The sequence below is a fragment of the Dama dama genome, chromosome 1 (assembly GCF_033118175.1).
Source record: "Dama dama isolate Ldn47 chromosome 1, ASM3311817v1, whole genome shotgun sequence".
Lineage (NCBI taxonomy): Eukaryota > Metazoa > Chordata > Mammalia > Artiodactyla > Cervidae > Dama > Dama dama.
Genome location: NC_083681.1, coordinates 64030798 through 64036797, shown reverse-complemented (window position 1 = coordinate 64036797; position 6000 = coordinate 64030798).

The following is a 6000-nucleotide window of genomic DNA, read 5'->3' as shown; positions in this document are numbered from 1 at the left end:
CATCACAGAGTCGATTCTTATGCCTTTTCTAGGACAAATTCCCATAGCTTTTCCAAGTTCTTTGGAGCAATTTAGACCCCTTTTCTCTTTTTTCACCCCACTTGTGGCAGATGTTGTATATCACATCCCTTGGTATGGAGGAGAGGTCCCGTCCTTGAACGATGCACAGAAAAAGGTAAAAAATAGACTGAGACTAAAGCTGCCTTGAACCTGAACCAGGCTGTGGGGAAAGAACCCTGGGATGGAATATCCAGCTGGAATGAACATCATTTTTACAGGTGGTGGTATGAATGACTCCATTATAAAGGAATCAGAGTTGGCGTTTTGCACAACTCTAGGGGCAACTTCCACGTAGGGTCAACAGTGCCCCCCCTGGAGTTGGGCAGGGGGATCTGCCCTTTGCGGGTCTGAAAACAATGGGTCATAGGCCTTTGATTTCGAGATAAACAGGAAGCAAAATGGCCCAGGAGAAGAGAGAATATTCTACCAAGTTGCATGTACGTTTCAAACATTCCAGAGCTGCAGTTGATTTCATGCCCAGCTCTTGCTACACCTAAGATTTGCATACAGTACTGGGGAGGTTCGGGGGGAAAACCAGGATTCCACCACTGAACCCAAGCCAAACCTTCAATGACTGGAACCTGGGAAAACTGCTCTTTTCAATTTTAATCTAGTTTCCCTTTCCCAATAGCATTTAAAGGACAAATGTGTTCTGTTCTGCAGCCCAGGAACTTACTAATCATGGTTAAGTCATTACCTGTGAGGACTTTAAAAGGGTTATTGGAAGTTTAGCTTTACAGTAAATGTACTATACTTTACAAAGTAAAATGCAGTCCCTTGCTTAATTACTTACCTCACCTATTGGGAGTTTTTCTCATTTCCCAGGTCAAGGTTTTTACTGAGGGCCATAACTAGAGTTGACATTGCTATGAAACACTTTTGAAACCCTCAGAATAAGACTTCTTGACAACACCTAAGAGCAACTCGCCAAAAACAATGAATGGTGTTTCACAATCTGAGTGGGTGTACTTCATCTACCTAATATGTAAATAAAGGAGTGGTGAGTTAACAGCTCAGTACTGGAGGGACTTCTCAAGAAAGCTCAGCTACTAGAAATTGAGGGCAACTTGACTCAGATCCTGTGACCCTGTGGAATATGGGCTCGGCAAGTTCAGTGGGCCCAGACCAAGGAGAGGATAAAAGGCCCCTTTCTCTCTCTGGGGTTCCCCTATGTCCACAGAGATGAGACACCAGGAGGTGGGCTCCAGAGCTGATTCTGAATCATCTGTTGTTTCTATTCCCCGGGACCAATGATAAACTTCTGTCATGTCCTGTGGTTCACATCAGAGTGAAAGCCCCATAGACCAGCATGACCCAAGGGAGTAGAAGCCCCCAGGCACAGCTAAACAAAGGAAAACAGGGACCATGGAAGAGGAAAAATAGTACTTGTAGGTACTGATGGAATCACTGTAGCAATTAAAATTCAATCATCAGTAGCTAGCACTTGTCCACACTTATTTAAACACAGAAACCCAGTTTCCAGCAAATTCTGCCCGACTTTTAAGCTCTTCTGGGAGCCCTCAGGGCGTGTTCCGTAGGCATCTGCACACAGTTCTGCTGTTTCCCATCCAGTCTCTCTGTTGATGTCCACTTCCTAAGATCCCCTCCATAAGCTCCACGCAAACCTGACATCTGGGCCAAGGCTGTATCTCATGGCGCTGCCAGAGCTGCTAACCTAGAAGGTGCCAAATTGTTAGTATCTTTTTACCTGGGCAGCAAAGCATCCAAGGTGTCACATGGTCCCCGTGAAATCAGCTCCTTCTCCCCTCTTTTTGGGAGGGTTCAGATAAGAGACCCAAGGGATCAGACTGGTTCATTGGGGAACTGATACCTGAAACAGATGTACTTTTTTTCTCTCTACCTCTCCCTTTTCCTACCCTTTATCCTCCCTCACTCTATTTCAGTATATCATAATGAACCCCAATAATCTACATGTTAATGAGTCCCCATGGAGGCCAGATACCACCTTCTGAGAAGCAACACTGTGTTTATTAAAAGGCTGTATAGCCTGGTGGCTGAAGCCATGAGTCACACTTAGATCTGAATACAGACTCTACCACTTACTATGTCCTTAAGCAAGTGGCTTAATGGTCTTTATGGCCCAGTCTCCTCAATTACTAAATGGAGATAATAATAAGACTTAGCTCATAGGGTTGTGGTGAGAATTCCACGAGATCATTCATTTATATCTTCCTTGTATACATACTTTATTGAGGCACTATAATGTTTGAGGCAGTTTTAGATGTTGGAGATACAGCAGAGAACAAAATATCTAATCCTTTTTTCTCATGGAGCTTAAATTCCATCTGGGGAAATAAACAATAAGCACAAATAATATAATGCTGGACAGAGATAAATTCTATAAAGCATAAAGCCTGATTAAGGTATGGACAGTGACAGGGAAACTATTTGATATAGGACAGTCAGGAAAAGCTTCTTTGAGGAGGTGGCATATGAGTGAAGACCTATTATAAATTATTTAGCATAATTCAAGCATAGAGTGTTCCATAAATGGAACCTTTAATAATATTACTTTTCAGGTTCTTATCTTTAAGATCCTCATAGAATATATGCCTGAAAATGCAGTAGATACTTCATTTTATTTAAAAAAAAATACATCTATGCAACAACATTAAAAAAAAAACCAACTCATTTCACAAACAAAACCACACATTTTAATTATTGTATCTCATTCATTCTTAGTCTCTCATCCCTGGTTACCTTTCTACTGGGTACCAGAGCAAGGTCCAGAACTGAGTCCTTTGACCACTGGTACATTACCCCTCAGGGCTTCCCAGGTGGCACAACGCTAAATAATCCACCTGCCAACGCAGGAGATACTGGTTCGATCCCTGGATCGGGAAGATGCCCTGGACTAGGAAATGGCAACCCACTCCAGTATTCTTGCCTGGAAAATTCATGGACAGAGGAGCCTTGTGGGCTATAGTCCGTGGGGTCACAAAGAGTCAGACATGACTTAGCAACTGAGCACTCATGCACATTACCCCACAAATGTCTGTCAGTACTTGAGAGGAGTGGCAATACACTTTCTAGAATGGATCCACTGTTAGCTCTTGTGGAATCTGGACTACAGATGAGGAAGGAAGTACGGAAGGGGAGTGAAACACATTTAGTAGACAGCGCTGTACATCACTCAGGAGTATCATTCTATTGATGGTGTGTAAGCCAGCATGAATGGTATCCCTGAAAAATTATCTCAGACTACTTGGAAGCCATTGAAACCTGGTTTGGCTGTAGAGCAGACTTTTTCAAAATGGGTTTCTGTAAACATCTGTTCTATGGAGTTTCATGTTCAAAATCTTTGGGAAACACTGCAAACTAAATTTCATTCCTGGAGATTCACAAGATATATTAATAGATTAGATCAAAGGTCTTGAGGGGTTCTTCAGTAAAGATATCTTATTATCTCTAATTGACCCAAAATTTTCTGATCACAGAACCCCTTTCTCTCTTAATACTTATTAATTTGCACTTTTTAATACTTATTTTGGGCTTCCCTGATAGCTCAGTTGGTAAAGAATCCACCTGCAATGCAGGAAAACCCTGGTTCAATGCCTAGGTTGGGAAGATCCGCTGGAGAAGGAGGGATAGGCTACTCACTCCAGTATTGTTGGGCTTCCCTGGTGGCTCAGCTGGTAAAGAATTTGCCTGCAATGCAGGAGACCTGGGTTTGATCCCTGGGTTGAGGAGATCCCTTGGTGAAGGGAACAGCTACCCACTCCAGTATTCTGGCCTGGAGAATTCCATGGACTGTATAGCCCATGGGGTCACAAAGAGTCAGACACGACTGAGCAACTTTCACTTGGGCTTCCCTCATAGCTCAGTTGGTAAAGAATCTGCCTGCAATGCAGGTGACCCAGGTTTGATTCCTGGGTTGGGAAGGTCCCCTGGAGTAGGAAATAGCAACCCACTCCAATATTGTTGCCTGGAGAATCCCATGGGCAGAGGAACCTGGCGGGCTATGGTCCATGGGGTTGCAAGAGTCAGACATGACTTAGCGACTAAACCACCAATACTTATCAATCTGCACTTTTTGATATGTTACTCCAAAGGCTAAATTTTAATCAGCTCATCACAACTCAGACTTCCAGAATCTTAGAAATGGCACAGGAGTAAGTAATTGGTAAATATGGAGTGTGACTCCATACAGGTGTCACAATAGGTGAAGCTACTATCAAATGTATGTTCAACTTACAGTCAAATTTTTATGTACGAATGAGTGCTCTTACTTCAAGTATCAGAGAGGCACCAATATATTAATAGAAGGGTTTTGGAACTCTAGGTTTTTTTGGACTCATTTTCAGAATCTAAAAGTTTGGGGGTGGAAAGTAATCTTACCCTGTGTTCCAATTTGGATTCTTGAATGAGAGGGAGGGATGGAGTTATAGCCAGCTTGCTGGGAATCGCATATAACCTGCAGCTTCTTTTATGGGTGCTGGGGGGCACACCCTTGGGAGTGTATCATGCATGTAAATATTTTCTGTCATGTCTGTTATCTGATGAAATAAGGTGAAGAAATGCTGAACCAACATAAATCCCATATTTTACATATGAGAACATGGAGGCCTGCAGGGGCAAAATAACATACCTGGATCACTCAGCTAGAAGAGAACTCAGTAGAACTAAGACCCAAGTGTCTTGTTTTCTGGCTCTGAACAGCTTGGCTTTATTTGAAGCATCTGTCTCATGTCATGTTCCCTGGAAGCAGACCCTGAGATGGGAATTCTAGTAAAGAGATTCATTGGAAGAATGTTATAGCCCCCACTCGATCGAGGATACTTCTGTGTCAACCAATAAACAGATCAATTTTGAGGTAGAATATGCTTTCTCCTAAACCCAAAGAGGCCTATTCTTAATTGTATAAAACACAAAGTACAAACATTTGACTTTGATTTTAGATAGGATAATTCAGCATGCCCAGATCACTGGATCCCTTAAAACTTCACCATAGTAGCGAGTCACTGAATCTTTGCAGTGTTTATCTCCTACTTCCAACTCCTTGAAGCACATGAATGTTGTCAAGGCATCCAGAGAATATGCCACCTCTCATCACTGATATGGGCTTCCCAGGTGGCGCAGTGGTAAAGAACCTGCCTGCCAATATAGGAGACTCAGTTTCAATCCCTGAATCACGGAGATCCTCTGGAGGAGGAAACAGCAACCCACTCTAGTATTCTTGCCTGGAGAATCCCATGGACAGAGGAGCCTGGCAGGCTACAGTCCATGGGGTCACAAAAGTGTTGGACATGACTGAGCAACTAACACTTTCACTTTCATCACTGACAAAATGATATCTCTGTTTGTCATTGGCTAGGCTGCTGTCAGGGTGTGAAGGCATGTCTCACCCAATATTATTCTGCGTAATTGTCAGATCGTTTCAGTCTCTTTGGACTACACTCTAAACAGAGAGGGACATGGACATAGCCCTGAGTCTATAAAGTCCTGCTGTCCTTGCCATTAGGTTCTGTGCTTGCCCTTCAGCTCTCTTTGCCCTCTGGCTGCAAAGAAGCACTGTCTCTAAGTGCCATCAAAGAGGACCTCAGCTTTAAGTCACTGATTAACGCATATGAGCCTTGCATTGTCTCTCTTCACTGAATCAACAGTACTTAGCAGCAGCCTCCCAGTTGCACACTGTTTGATTTAGCTCCGTAGTTCTCAATGGCCTGAGCCATTTCTTCCTACATCCCCCTGCTCACCAAAAGTGCAATTCTTAACCACCACACTGCTGTAGCAAGCCAGAAACTATCAATACCCTACCTACTGACAGGAGGGGTCCTCATTGTCATGTGGTCTGTGACTGATACACCTCCGAAATTCTTAGTCTATTTCCCATGGCTGTGACTGGTACCATCTTAGGAAGAATTCCCTAAAAGCAGAGCCTAAGGTGGGGAGTTTTCATTGAAAAAGTGCTTGCAGGAG